Source organism: Peromyscus maniculatus, chromosome 19 (genome assembly GCF_049852395.1).
Source record: "Peromyscus maniculatus bairdii isolate BWxNUB_F1_BW_parent chromosome 19, HU_Pman_BW_mat_3.1, whole genome shotgun sequence".
Taxonomy (NCBI): domain Eukaryota; kingdom Metazoa; phylum Chordata; class Mammalia; order Rodentia; family Cricetidae; genus Peromyscus; species Peromyscus maniculatus.
The window spans coordinates 24,403,698-24,418,337 of NC_134870.1; the positions used below are offsets into that span (position 1 = coordinate 24,403,698).

Below are 14,640 nucleotides of genomic sequence, written 5' to 3' on the forward strand. Positions count from 1 at the left end.
GGATAATCTGCAACCCCAGCTCCTGGTGAGAGACTGTCCCAAACCAAAGCAGACGGATGGCTCCTCAAGAACAACACTGCACGCTGTCTCTGGCCTTCAAACTCACACAGGTACACTAGCATCCACACCCACATGTGCACACAAGTATGTACCCATGTACACACACAAAAGAAGCACTGATCTAACACATAAGGCCACAGGTTCAATCCTAAACTCCACAAATGAAGAAAGGTGGGACTATCCTTATTTGTTTTGTGAGCTTTGAGCAAATCTCCACCACAAAGACTTCATTTGTTTGCACACTTCTGAACTCCCCAACTAGAATCCAATTACTTGAACCAATGCTATTATTTCCAGCACTTTCCACTTCACTACCCATGGAATCCTCCAACCATCCTGTGAGATAAGGGGGCAGGAAAAACCGCTGAGCTGAAAAAACTGGTCAAGTTCAGAGCTTGTGACTACAAGCTGCAACTAGCTTTAAAGTGGATGTCCTTTCTAGCTAACAAATATAGATCTCACCGAAACTGCTGCTTCGAGTTCTGTCAAAATGTATGAAGCCACAGGGTGATTGCTGCATTAAAGTGGCATGTGTTACACTCTATTCCAAATCCTTCACTGTTCCCATTTCTAGTTAAAATCAGCTACTCACAAATTAACTTACTGTTCTCTCTTGGAGAAGTCCCAATTCACTCGTCTGCATTAATACGAACTATAGACAAGTTCATCTATACATTCCACACTCCCTTTTTTACAATAGTAACTCCTCCCATATTCTTGGCATGCTACAAAAATACTTTATTAACAAAGAAATATTCTTTGAAAAATATTTATTCATTGATTAAAGTGGGGTCTTCATTTAATGGGGAGATTCTATTTATTGCTTTGTTTTTGAGACAGTGTGTCACTATGTAGCTCTGGCTGGCCTGGAACCCTTATATGCCTGCCTCTGCCTCCAAGGTACCAGCATTAAAGGTGTGTAACCAGGTATGCCTTTTTAATACTGATGTGACAGAATCAGAATCGGGGTATTGAGTTATCTAGCTGAGAACTAAATTTAGGCTGAGAACCTTGTTCAAATATAAAATCAGCTTCTTTGCTGTTTATCTGTAAAACAGGATATTATATTAATTTGCAGTAATTCATTCATGCTAAGAAATGTTAGCTTTTCAAATAAAAAGATTTAACCCATGTAGAAAATTTAAAAAAAAAAATTCACACCTACAACTCAATAACAAGGAAATAACTCAATTAAAAAATAGGTATGGATTCCAGGACAGGGTCCAAAGTTAAAGAGAGAAACTCTGTCTCAAAAAACCAACCAAACAAAACAAAATAAAAATATGGATCTGAGATAAACACTTCCCCAAAAATATGCAGCTGGTAAGTGTGCTACTTGTTTGGTTTTGCCAACTTGACACAAGGTAGGGTCATCTGAGAAGATAACACTTCAGCCCGAGTCCAACCCCAAGAACCTACCAAAAGATGGAATGGGGCTGGAGAGCTCGGTGGTTACCGGCTGCTCTTCCAGGGGACTCGGGGTCGATTTGTAGCACCCCCACAAAGCTGTTTACAATCCTCTAACTCCAGTTCCAGGGGATCTGGCCTCCCACACACACACCATGGCATGTAAACCTCACTTACACTAAAGTAAAACTGCATTTTTGCAGAGAGGCTAAAGATGTGACTCGGTAGACAGAGTGCTTGCCTCACATGCCCAAAGCCCTCCTCAGTCCCTAACACCACATAAACTGGGGGTGCAAGCTGGTAATCTCAACACTGAGGTGCAGGGAAGAGATCACAAGTTCAAGGCCAGCCAGAACCCCGAGGTCAACTGTCAGCAGCCCTGTAAAAAGTGCACATGCAAATTATTTTTCTGAAGGTGGGGGAGGGGACTGTACACATGCTCTGGGTAAAACCTGGTGCTTCTATGAAGAAAAAACTACTTGTTACAGTTGGATATAGTGGTGCCCACCTGTAATGTAATCCCAACACTTGGGAAGCTTCAGTAAGATTTTTTGAGTGAGGCCAGCCAGGGATACACAGAGACCATCTCAAAAAACCTAAAATTGTATGTCAACTGTGAAATGACAAATTTTAGGTATAAATTTACTACGATGCTTTGAAAATAATTTGAAGACTGGAGAGAAGACTTGAGGGGTAAAGGCACTTGCCACCAAGCCTGATGACCTGAGTTCCATCCCAGAACCCACCCCCACGGTAGAGAGAGAACCGAAAGTTGTCCTGACCTGCAATGTGCGCCACGATACAAGCACACACGCACGATCATTTTTTTAAGCATTAGCAGCCTAGCGCGGTGTGTGCTTTTGATCCCAACACTTGGGAAGGGGCAGGGGGCAGGAGTTGGAGGTCATTATTCCTCAGCTAGATAAGGAGGTAGAGGCCAATCAGGGTTACCTGAGACCCTGTCTTAAAAGAGAACTGCAGTTTTATTGGTGGGGAAATACTGGTAAATCACTAATTCTGCCACTTCCTATCCTAAAACATTTTAATTAAAAAAAAAAAAAAAAACTACAATGGAAGTTACTGTATCCAACGAAAAATAATGCCACTAAGATAGGCCCTTCTCCATTCGGCAGGAACTTCAGCAGTGTTACAGATACCGAGAAAATATCCTAATTTAAAAAGATAAAGGGAAGGAACCTAAAAGGCAAATAATGACCAAAACAGGTATTTACTAAGTGCACCGTACTTATGAAAACCCAGGCCAAAGATGTACGGGGTAACAAAAGGGGGTAGGGGGATTGAAGGCACAACTTCACACTAACCCAAGCACACAAAGTTAATATTCAAAACTATCCTTCCCTATCTCCTACAGACTTGCACGCCACGGCTAATGTTAAACAGCCAAATATACTGTAGCTGTGGTTGCCATTTTCAGTCTGCCTTCCTCCAAGCTGACCAGAAGGCCGAAGAGGAAACCGGATGAAATTATGCAACACTTTTTCGAAGTCAGTTTGGGTTTAATTGATTACAAACAAAGAGAGTTTAACCATTCCCACTAGGCGAGTGTGCCAAGTGGTTCCACTTCTTGTCTAGCCAGGCGCCCCATCTGAAACTCGACGCCCTTGCACAGGGGACCCCTCGGGCCCAGCTCTGGCTTGAGGGCGTTCTCGATGAGGTCCCCGAGCACCAACAGCCCAATTTTGGCTGTATTCTCTGAGCGACTTAAGGAAGTCAGCAACCACTCATCTCACGTGACCTTAAAAAAAAAAAAAAGGGGCGCAGTGGAGCCCGGAATAAACCACTTTCCGCAGCCTCTCCCCCCCCGCACCCCCTCCTCTGCCCAGCTTGAAGGAAGTGGGGTGCAGACAGAGGTGGTGCAGAACGGTGGGCAGGCGAGGAGGCTCCGCGGCGAGGCGCACCCCGGCTTGCGCGCACTGCAGCGGCTGGAACCCCAAGGCTGCCACACCCCCCGACGGCCGGGGCCACCGCCTCTTCCTCCTCCTCTTCCCAGCAGAAAAGGAGGACCCCCCCCCCTTCTCGACCGAACGTCCACCGGGGCCGTGCCTCCGTCTCCCCGACCCCGCACCTCCGGGGTGGGGAGAACCCGGGGTTGCGGGGCGGCCGCGGAGGGAGGAGGGGGGGGGGAGGGCCAGCCGCGCATGCGCACGGCCGGGCACCCGCCCGTTGAACCCACCGTTGGAACCGCGAAGCCCCGTCCCCCGGCCTTGGCCGCTTCTCCAGAACCCTGGGCGACGTCGACAAGTTGAGAACGGAGGCCCGAAGTGGCACGGCGGCCGGCGGGTCTCCTCCCGAGGCGGCCTCGAGCGCGAGGCTGCAGCGACGGCGGTGGCGCGGGGCCAGCCCGGTAGCGACCCCCGGAGACCCCGGGCGGCGGCGGCGGCGGCGGCGGACGCGGAGAGAGAGAGAGAGGAGGGAGGACGGGAGCGGCGGAGGCGGTGGTGGCGGCGGCGGCGGAGGCTGAGGCGCAGAGCCTCCCTAACGGCGAGCGGGAGGGGAGCAGGGTGGAGGGCGAGCGGCCGGGCCGGAAGTGACGCGGGGGGGCGGGGCGAGCTGGCGGCGCCCCGGTCAACCCGGATTCACGGCGCCTCCGGCCCGCCCACTTGTGGGCGCCTTGGTCGGCGGCCAGGCGCGAGCCGCAGGGAGGGGGCGGCCCGGTGGCGGGTGTCGCGGGGGTTTGTCCTCGACTCGGAGGAGGACTTGGGAGGCACGGAGAGGGGAACTGAAGGGCGCCCGGTCTCCGCAGGGCTGCGTCCCAAGCCAGCCCCGCGGAAGGTTCGGGAAGCCCCGGCGGTGAGCATTTCCAAAAGCTCCCCAGGAAGCCGCCCGAGTGTTATCGCTTACTGCTTGCGATCTGGGCCGGAGGAGGGCTTCCTGGGGCTCGGCCTCGCCCCTTCCTCCCCATCCCACCCCTACCCGGCTCTACCTAAGTACCTGACCTAGAGACTCCAGAGAGAAAACCGAGCCTGGGGCTGGGAGGGCTCGGGATATGGAAGTCAACAGGCCACTTGCTCGCAGAGAACTTCTGGTACTAAACCAGAGCTACAGGGCAGGAAGACAGGAGTTACGAGCCAAGCATTGTGACCTTGCCCGGCACCTTGCTTAGGTGCCCACGTAGACCAAGCTTGCAGCTCCCTCACACCCTTAATCATGTGACTAGGTCGTCTCTTCTGTTAAGGGCTTTGACGACTTCCATTGAGAAAAACGCACTGTTTGGCAAGGTGAACTATAGTCGTTTCTATAAAAGATAAACCACCGCAGGGGTGTGGTGGCATCCCTCTCTAATCTCAGCACTCTGGAAGCTGAGGCCGGAGGATCACCTCCAGTTGGAGGCCAGCCTGGACTGTATAACAAGAGCAAAACCACCCTGAGCTACCTCAAAAGACAGCAAAAATAATAAAAACAAACCACCGCAATCCCCTACCTACCTGCCTTTGTCAGAAGTCAGTAACCTGGAAAACGTTAAAAAAAAAAAAATTCACAGACCTTGGCACAAAATTTATGAAAAGTAATCAGCCAGATGTGGTACCCCAGGCCTGCGATCCCAGCATTTTCGGGGTTAAGGCTGGAGGATTGGGAGTTCAAGGCCAACCTAGGCTACTTAATGAGTTTAAGGTAACCTGGACTACCTTGTCTCAAAAACCCACAAAGATAAAAATAAAAAGTCACCCTATGCAACGATCTCTCTGTAAATGTTACAGAGACCAAAGTGGCTCCCAAACTTCATCAGAGAGACTGAAATCACCTGTGACCTAAAGGTCTCATGCCCAGGTGATGCTGTCATAACTGAAGGGCGGGGTCCACAAGAAGTCTAGAACCACAGAATCTGAGTGAGAATATAGCAGAGCTGAAGAGAGCGCTCTAGAGCAGTGGTTCTCAACCTTCCTAATGTGTGACCCCTTACTTCAGTTCCTTGTGTGGTGATTCCCAGCCATAAAATTATTTTTGTTGCTACTTCATAGCTGTAATTTTGCTACTGTTATGAATCATAATGTAAATATCTGATATGCAACCCCTGTGAAAGGGTCATTCAACCCCAAAGGGGTCACAACCCACATGTTGGGAACCACTGCTCTAAAGTTTTTTCTGCTCTTCTAGAAGAACCGAGTGGGTTCACAGCGCCCATGTTAGGGAGCTCACAACTGCCTGTAACTCCAGCTCCAAGGGATCTGGCCCCCTCTTCTTAGGCACCTACACTCACAGGTACATAACCAAACACAGAAACACACATATAATTAAAAATAAAATCTTTAAAGTATTTGTGTGAGTGTGCATGCACACGAATGTTCATATACGCAGTGGGACTCTCACTCTGTCCAGAAAAGGGTTAACTGGTACTGATGACCAGGATCATATACCCAATATCAGGGCCCAAACCCTAATTCAAAGCTTTGGGCTATAGGTCAGTGGACAAGCACTTTAGCAGCTTAATCCTCAGTACCCCCGCCCCCACCCCCACCCCATCGCCAAAAACAAACAAACAAAAAAAAATGGTTTTATTTTGTTTGTGAGGCAGAGTGTCCACTGTGTAGCCCAGGCTGACCTGGAACTCTTGGGGGTCTGCCTGTCTCAGCATCCCCAGTGAAATGGGATTGTCCAGGGAACACCATGAAGACTGGTCATCTAGCTGTATAGTCTCAGTCCATTCTCAGTGTGATTTATAAATAAATTAGGTTCCATTGAATTCTGAAGTTGTTCTATCCATTTAGTTCCTCAAAGCCTAATTAAACCTGAGCAAGTGAAATTTAAGTTTCCAAATCTGCCAAACTAGGCCAGCAAAGATTGCGGACGCAGCAGGTGAGGTGCTGCTGCCGAGGGCCTACCTGCTGGAAGGAGAGAACTGACTGGTACAAACTGTTCTCTGACTTCCACACGTGTGCTTCTGTACACATGTATACACACACACACACACACACACACACACACACACACACACACACACACGTAAAAAATGATTCTGCCAAACTGATGACTAAAGCCTTTTTCATAGTAGCTCAATCAAGATGAAGTTTACATTTAACCTTGTATCTTTTCTTTCAATGTGGTTTGTCTCATTTTGGAAATGAGAAAGACGTTTTACTAGCTGACTTAAGAGAGCCCATGCATGATTCACTCCTTAGGTGGAGGCTGGGGGATCAGAAGTTCAAGATCATCCTCAGCTGTATTGTGATTTTGAGGGTAGCCTGGACAACATGAGAGCCAGAATCAAAAAAGGCTAGCAAGTCTGTGACCATACCACCCTAAAATTGACAGATCTCATCCCATATCAGAAGCAGAGTCGGGCCTGATCTTAAATGAAAGACTGCTTTGGAATACAGGGCACTTTAGGTTTTGCTAGAGGCAAAGGCAGGCAATCTCTTGAATTCTAGGACAGCCTGGTCTGTCTGCATAGTGAATTCCAGGGCAGCTAGGGGTATAGAGTGAAACCCCATCTCAAAAACAAAAACAAATATATATATATATATATATATATATATATATATATATATATATATAAACTTTTACATTTTAAATTAAATATGTTATATACATTAAATTTTTAAAAAGAGGACACACTGGGTAGTGGTGGTGCACACCTTTTATCCCTGCACTGGGGAGGCAGAGGCAGGTGGATCTCTGAGTTCAAGGCCAGCCTGGTCTACAGAGCGAGTTCAGGACAGCCAGGGCTACACAGAGAAACCCTGTCTTGAAAAAAAAAAAAAAAAAGGGTGGAGAAAAAAAGAGGACACAAGGTTAGTTGGGTAGAGAAGGAGTTGGGATCTGGATGGAATGAAGGCAAGGGTAAATAAGATCAAAATACAGTGTATGAAATTCTTAAGGGAACTAATAATTGTTTAAAGGAGCTATTGATAAAGGCAATGTATTTTCAGCTTTCACAACATTTTCTTCAAATAATGGTTTCTTGGAATATGCCCATGTTAATTTCTGTGAGACATTTCCTAATTCTTAGAGGATTTGAAAACACTAGAAAATTTCACAAGCCTATGAAACTGTTAAAATTGAAGATCCCAGCAGGCTAGGCTAGGCTAGTGAGATGGCCCAGCAGGTAAAGGCTCTTGCTTCCAGGCCTGAGTCTGATACCCAAGGCCCACACAGTAGAGAGAAAGCTCCCCAGCCTGTCCTCTGACCTCTTGTCCACACTGTGGTACAGACCCACACGTTAAGTAGATAAATAAATAAATGTAAAGGTGTTTTTAAGAAAAGAATTCCACCAGCTTAAACATTCTAAATAAAGCCTTTACCTTATTTACTTTTTGTGTGTGTGAGTCCATGATTGGAAAACAGGGGCAGTATGACTGCTCCAAAAGCTTAATCATAAGCAAGCAAAAGTCATGAGTAATGCCTAAGAGAGCAGAAAGTCCTCCTGGCCCCCACTTCCACAGGCCCCTCTTGGCACACAGGCTCCTCTTGGCATAACTGGCTGTAGTATGCTTTGTGTGAAGCCCAAGATGGGAGCTCCCCTCTTACCTCTAGGTATCCTAGTATTAAAGTACAGGTTTTCAAATAACTATGACTTGATTCACTGAACATCTTCCCTCGGGATCTTCAGGAACCTGCCTTAGAAGAAAAGTCCTGGATCTTGGCTTTGGTTTGGTTTGGTGTGGTTTTGGTTTTGGTTTTGGTTTTTTCGAGACAGGGTTTCTCTGTGTAACAGCCCTAGCTGTCCTGGAACTTGCTCTGTAGATCAGGCTGGCCTGGAACTCAGAGAGATCCACCTGCCTCTGCCTCCTGAGTGGTGGGATTAAAGGGGTGCGCCACCACCGCCCGGCTGAATTCCGGGTCTTAATAATATAGAGTGTTCAGTATGCAAAGCTTGTGGGCTATAATTTTTAAACTAAAAATTTAATCAGAAGTAGTAGCACAGGCCTATAATCCCAATGGGAGGCAGAGACCTGAGGATCACTGTGAGTTTACAGACAACCCGGAACTACTTAGGGCACCTTGTCTCACAGAACCAAACCAAGCAACAAAAAGACTAGCCATGGAAACGCCTCTGCAGGTAAAATCATGTGCTGCATAAGCCTGAGACCCTGCGTCAGTCCCCACAGCCCACAGACAGCTGGGTACATCTGTAATCCTAACACTGCTATATCAAGATGAGAGACGGAGACAGAGAATCGCCTAGAAGCTCAGGGGCCAGCTAACCTGGTGTGGCAGAACAGCAGAAGCCAGAGGCCCTGACTCAACAAAGTGGAGGGGACAAGAAAGAACTGACTCCCCAAAGTTGTCCTCTGGCATCACATGCACACACAGTGACATTTTTCTTTCATTTAAAAAACTTTCTTTTGCCATCCCCTTGAATTTGTACAGTGGCAATAGATCACCCACCTAATTGAAAACCCAAGGAAGGTCCATGAGTTTTGTGATTCCCTTAAGAACAGAAGGTCCTGTGATGGCTGAATCACCAAAGGTGAAGATTTTCCCACGTCTCCCGCTGGGGACAGCAGGCCTGCTGATTCCCAACAACACAGCCTCTAAGCCTCTGAGTCCTCCTCCTCCTCCTGCACCTCACTAGCAAGAGCCACAGGGAGGGGAGAGAAGAAAGAAAGGAGCAGAAAAGGTCTTTCTTCACGTGATCAGTTAATACTCCCCGGGCTTAGACCTTTAAAGCTGACTTTTCCTGATGGGCATTTTTATAACTTCAGAGGCCAGCACCACCTACCTGTCTTTCCCATCATTTCTCACCCCCAATTCCCTTGATCTGAGCAGAATCGCTGTATTAGCAAAAGTTTTACTTTCTCCTTCAGCCACTTGTTGAAGACTGTTCATCTTTGTGGGGGCCTGCCCTATCGGATAAGACGTAAGGTCCTGGACCAACCCTTATCATTGTACAAAATCAGTCCTCCATGGTGTGTGTGTGTGTGTGTGTGTGTGTGTGTGTGTGTGTGTGTGTGTGTGATTTTTTGGTTTTCCTGCAGGTGGCAGTAAAGTGTTTGTAGAGTTAATATGACTGATGTTAGTATGACAGCTGTGCAGTGTCTGGACGAACTTGCTGCTATTGCAAATGTGTCGGACCGTGGTATCTCTGTACAGCCTTCACTGAGACCACAGGAAGCTCACCTGAACTTACCCAAACATGGGAGGGCAGTCCCACCTTAGCTGGGATTCAGCATTCCTCCACTCTGCTGTCAGAATAGCTGTCAGCCCTGGGAGTCACACACAAGCCCACCATGCCCTCTGACTGCAAGAACAACACGGCAAGTGCTGAGTGGTCCCCTGAGGGCCCCTGTCACCTGCTGGAGGTGAGAGGCAGATAGATGCCTGCCTCTGGTAAGATGGCCGCATACCGCCACAGTCCCCAAAGAAATCCTCGGCAGTTCTTACTTAGCCTTTTAACTAACTATAGTTAGTGTCGTAGTCCTGCTGTTGTCTAGAATTTCTAAAAAGGGTGCCCCTGGGAGAGCTGTAATGTCTTGGTACTTCCTTTAAAACGGTAGTTCACCAGCTGTCAAGATGCTTCCATACAAGCCTTGTGACCCGAGTTCAATCCCCAGAACCCATGTAAAGGTGGAAGGAGAGAACGACCTTACGAGGTTGACCTCTGACCTCCACGCTCACGCCACAGCACACCGACCCCCTTCCCGAGCACATGCAAAATACATAAATCTTTAATTAAACAACAGTTCTCAACCAGGAGGTTTGGAGGCAGTGTACAGATATGTAGCTGGGAGATAAACATGGAGCAGACCCAGAAGTAACTACCAAGGGTGCTGCTGAATCTCGTACACAGCACAGGCTGCTCCACAGTGAGGATCGTAACTTCTTTTACTCTGGTTTACTTGGGGGTGGAGGCACACACCTGTGTGGAGGTCAGAGACAACTTGAGGGAGTCTGTTCTTTCCTTCTAAACTATGGGTCCTGGGGTTCACACACTTGACCCCGAGTAGTTTTGCCAGGTAAGCCATCTCCCTTGGCTGAGATTATAGCTTCTGGTGTAATACAGTTCGATAAGCTTGACAGTCATGTCCCAAAATTACATAGATTCTTCTTTTTTCTTTTGAATGCTTAACCTATATATAGGTGTAGAAGTCATGGCTCGGTTTGATTTTTTTTTTTGGTCTTTTGTTTCTGAGACAGTCTCTTGTAGACCAGGCTAGCCCTAAACTCCTGATCTTCCTGCCTTTATCACCTCCTGAGTGTTGGGGTTACAAGTGTATGCTGTCATGCTGGGCTAGAACTCATGTTTTGATACATTTCTAGTGTCGAAACTATAACTATTTAGCCAGGATGAGAAGTGAGCAAGCCTATGTGTTTCCAAGGAGCCCTCAAGTAAATCCAGATGAGGAAAGTTATTCTTAGAAAGGGACTATCTTTCACCTTTTCTTTTTGAGATTACTTTTCAACACAGTAAAACAAGTATTCCGTCCAATTTCTCTGAACTCAGGGAATGTGTATCTCAGAGGTAAGGCTGGGCATCAGATCACTGGAGGGGGGTGAATGATTGCTGCAGCTGAGAGCATGTCCTGGATGCCAGGCTTCTGCCTCCTAGGGTCATACGTCTGCCTGGGGTGTCAGTGTCCCCTGTCACCTACAACCCAGGCAGAGAACGAAAAGAGACCTCTTGACTCCTTCCATTCATATGGTAGAATTGAGTCCTTCACGACGGAACAGGCTTGAGCCTGCTAAGAGGAAACTCAGAACTGACTGCCCCCCTGCTCCCTACTGGTCTCATCCAGCCCCAAAGCTGTTTGAGTGCTAGAGTGGGTTCAGTTTTGCTCAGTCAAGATTGCCATTGATGTCTTCAGAGCCATGTTAATAAGAAATGAGCCACAGGAGTTATCAAGCACAAAAAGACATTTCTATCCCCGATTCTATAACTCAAAAGGTAAACACACAGCCATTTAGTGCATAGACATACTGAACTTAGCATAAGAAACCTTGCATTTGAGTTCTAGACCCTGTTAGTAGCCTTATGGCTCCGGTCAAGTCCTGAGGGTCTCTCGGCAAAATAGGAAAGTTAATGTGAATTGGTGTACCAGATGGTGCTCAATGAACAGTGTGCTGTAGTATTTTTCCGCTCCTCTCCTGCTCTGGGGCCAGAAAACATTTCTGGAAGTACTTTGCTTCTGTAGATCTTTATTGCTAGGGATAGGTCCCTGTGTGAAAATTCTTCCCAGAAGTCACCAAACGTGTGTCCATCTGTCTGGCTATGTGCTTTTTGGTTTGTTTTTGCTTTACTTTTTGTGGCAGTGTTTCTCTATGTAGTCAGGGCTGTCCTGGAGCTCGCTATGTAGACCAGGCTGGCCTTGAACTCACAGAGATCCTTTTGCCTCTCTGCCTCTCTCTCTCTCTCTCTCTCTCTCTCTCTCTCTCTCTCTCTCTCTCTCTCTCTCTCTTTCTCTCCCCCTCTACCCCCAGCCCCTCTGCCCCTCTGTCTCTCTCTCTCTGCCATGCTGGGGTTAAACGTGTTCATCACCATACCTGGCCCTATTTTATTCTGGGGATCAACCCAGAACTGTATCCTGTATACCCTATCCCTAGTCAATTTGCTTTCAAATGAAAACCAAGAACCCCCAAACTCTTGGACCACACCTGGTTTCTTGGTACTATTGTTAAAATCTACTGAACCTCAAAGGCATTTCTTCTTGCTAGACATGGTGATAGACACTTTTGATCCCAGTGCTCAGGAACCTGAGAAAGGAGAATCACTGCAAGCCTGGGATCCAAAGTGAGTTCAAACCTAGTCTTCCTACCTAGAAAGACCCTATCTGGGAATGCGGGGAGGAGGGGGGAGGCAAGAGAAGGAAATGGAGGAAAAGAAAGGAGAAAAGAAAAAGAAAAAAAAATGATCTTCCCTAATTAGAATAGTGGTTACACTGCCTGCTTGTAGAACAAGGCAAGGCTCTAGATACGGATGTGAAAACAAGCAGTCTGGGGAAAGGATGGAGGCGTTCCCAAATGGGGAAGGAGACTGTCAGCTCTGATTCTCCAAGAGCAGTGGAAGGCTATGCCAGTCCATCAAACTTAGCTCGCAAGACTAAGACCCCATCCAAACTAGTCCTCCAGTGAAGGAGGAGCACTCACCGTTAGAGTAACATTGCTGCCTCTTCCGAGGGATGCACAAGAAGTCTGTCTGGGCCACTTTGCCCAGGACCATTGTACCAGTGCAAGAATGTGTGTTCTTCATAAACACAAAACAACATTACTAGCTGCAAAGAGAAGGGACTGTTCCAGAGTGTACAAATCCCACGCCAGCACCCAAAATAAAGGCAGACACTGTTTGGCTCTTAGCAACCCAAGGTAACCTTTGTGTCATTTGTGTCCTAATGCATATTTCCTGAGCAACTAATTATGAAGTGCCGGGGAAGAGTATTAGTGATCTCTGCCCTGAAAAGGCTTCATCATACATCCCTCTGAAATAGAAAGGCTATGGAATAGGACCAAAGTCAACACAATGTGGATTCCGGCGGCTATATTCACTCCTAGAGCCCTGGTGCCAGCCGCATCAAGTTGGAGGCGCTGGAACAATCAACAGTAATGCTCGTCTTTGCCAAGTCCACAGTTTGGGCCTAATAATTTGGAATTCTTTGTATGACAATAATGTGAGCATTTGCTGCAGACAAATTTGTTTTGGCTTCTTGGTGAAATGCCTAAGATCATCTATTTTCTACAATCTAACAACATTGTTAGAAATAAATAAGTTAAATGAATACCAGTGAATAGATGTTCCTTTCTTTTTCTCCCTCTCCTTGTATCCATGGAGGAGAAACAAAGTTTATAGAGGCTCAGATTGTGACCTTCACAAAACAATAAAACTTTGTCTGCCTTCTTCGCCTGAAATGGTGTTACCGTTCTGCAGAGCCCTTCCCTTCCTCAGAGGCCCTGAGGTCTGGAATCTGACCATCTGGACTCCTTTTCATCCATCTCTCATCGGAGCCCTGCCTGTAGCAAACTGATGGCCAACTGCTCACTGCCGTCCTACTGCAAGGGTGGAGCTGAAGACCCCTACTGTGAAAACACTCACCGAACTCATAAGAGTGTTAGCCAGGGGTGGTGGCACATGCTTTTAATCTCAGCACTCAGGAGGCAGAGGCAGGTGGAACTCTAGGAGTTCAAGGCCAACTGGTCTACACAATGAGTTCTAGGCCAGCAAGTCTACATGGTGAGGCCCTGTCTCAGAGAAAGAGAGTCTGGTGTGGGGGCCCAGGCCTGTAATACCAGCATTTGAGAATAGAGCAAGGAGGATCAGGAGTTTAAGGTCAGCGTTTGATACACAGCAAGTTCAGAGCCAACCTGGGCTACATGAGACCCTGCTTCAAGCCCCCCCCCAAAAAAAACCCTAAAAGGAAGAAAATGCACCCATATATAGTGTTGCTTTATAGTAAGGGGGTATTGGTATCTTTATATTTATTTGTTTTAGTGTGTGTGTGTGTGTGTGTGTGTGTGTGTTTCAGACAGGGTCTCAGTATGTAGCCTTGGCTGGCCCAGAACTCACAGAGAACCACCTGCCTCTACTGCCAGAGTTCTGGGATTAAAGGGGTTTGCTACCAGCTGGGCCTTTATAGGAAGGCTTTGCTCTTTGTTTCTTGTTTTTTGTTTGTTTTTTTTGTTTTTGTTTTTGTTTTTCAAGACAGGGTTTCTCTATGTAGCTTTGTACCTTTCCTGGAACTCACTTGGTAGCCCAGGCTGGCCTCTAATTCAGAGATTCACCTGGCTCTGCTTCCCGAGTGCTGGAATTAAAGGCATGTGCCACCACCGCCCGGCTGTTTCTTGTTTTCTTTATTGTTTCTTTCTCCTGGAGTATCCATGCAGTAAACAATATTTACTGAGCACTTACGATATGCCAGCCCTGCTGCTAAGTGCTGGGAACAGCGGTAAACTCTGCATTTGAACTCTAGCCTTCAGGACATGGTTCTTGCCTGTTGTGAATACATTGTGATTATGCCTAAGACTTTGACTTCCTCTTGAGTAACCTACATTCACCTGGTGTCTTCCAGAGCTGGCTTTGTGTCCCAACACAGCCCCCTCTCTAGCCTTACTTTGCTCACCTGTACTGGAGATCAGAATTATGTACCTCTAATTGTTAGACACTTTCCCAGAAGCTGCCAAGAGAACCAACGGGATGGGGAAAGTCCTTTGTCCAGACCTGGGAGTTGCTTCACCTGAAATCCAACTCCATTTAATTCACAGAGCGGAAATAACTCACAAACAAGA

The 14,640-nt window shown here is 47.2% G+C and overlaps 1 protein-coding gene across 20 annotated transcripts in view; it reads right to left on the bottom strand.

Annotated features, from left to right (window-relative positions):
- Fam13b (family with sequence similarity 13 member B) overlaps nt 1–14,640 on the bottom strand; it is a 68,349-nt gene that overhangs the window by 46,899 nt on the left and 6,810 nt on the right. For 3 of the 20 annotated variants that reach the window (XM_076554944.1, XM_076554938.1, XM_076554932.1), the window contains exon 1: nt 4,914–5,239. The exons of 2 other annotated variants lie outside the window; for them this stretch is intronic. The gene's annotated coding sequence lies outside the window, so the exon portion shown is untranslated. 15 more of the 20 variants (XM_076554940.1, XM_076554934.1, XM_042264278.2 and 12 more) reach the window with 10 other exon arrangements.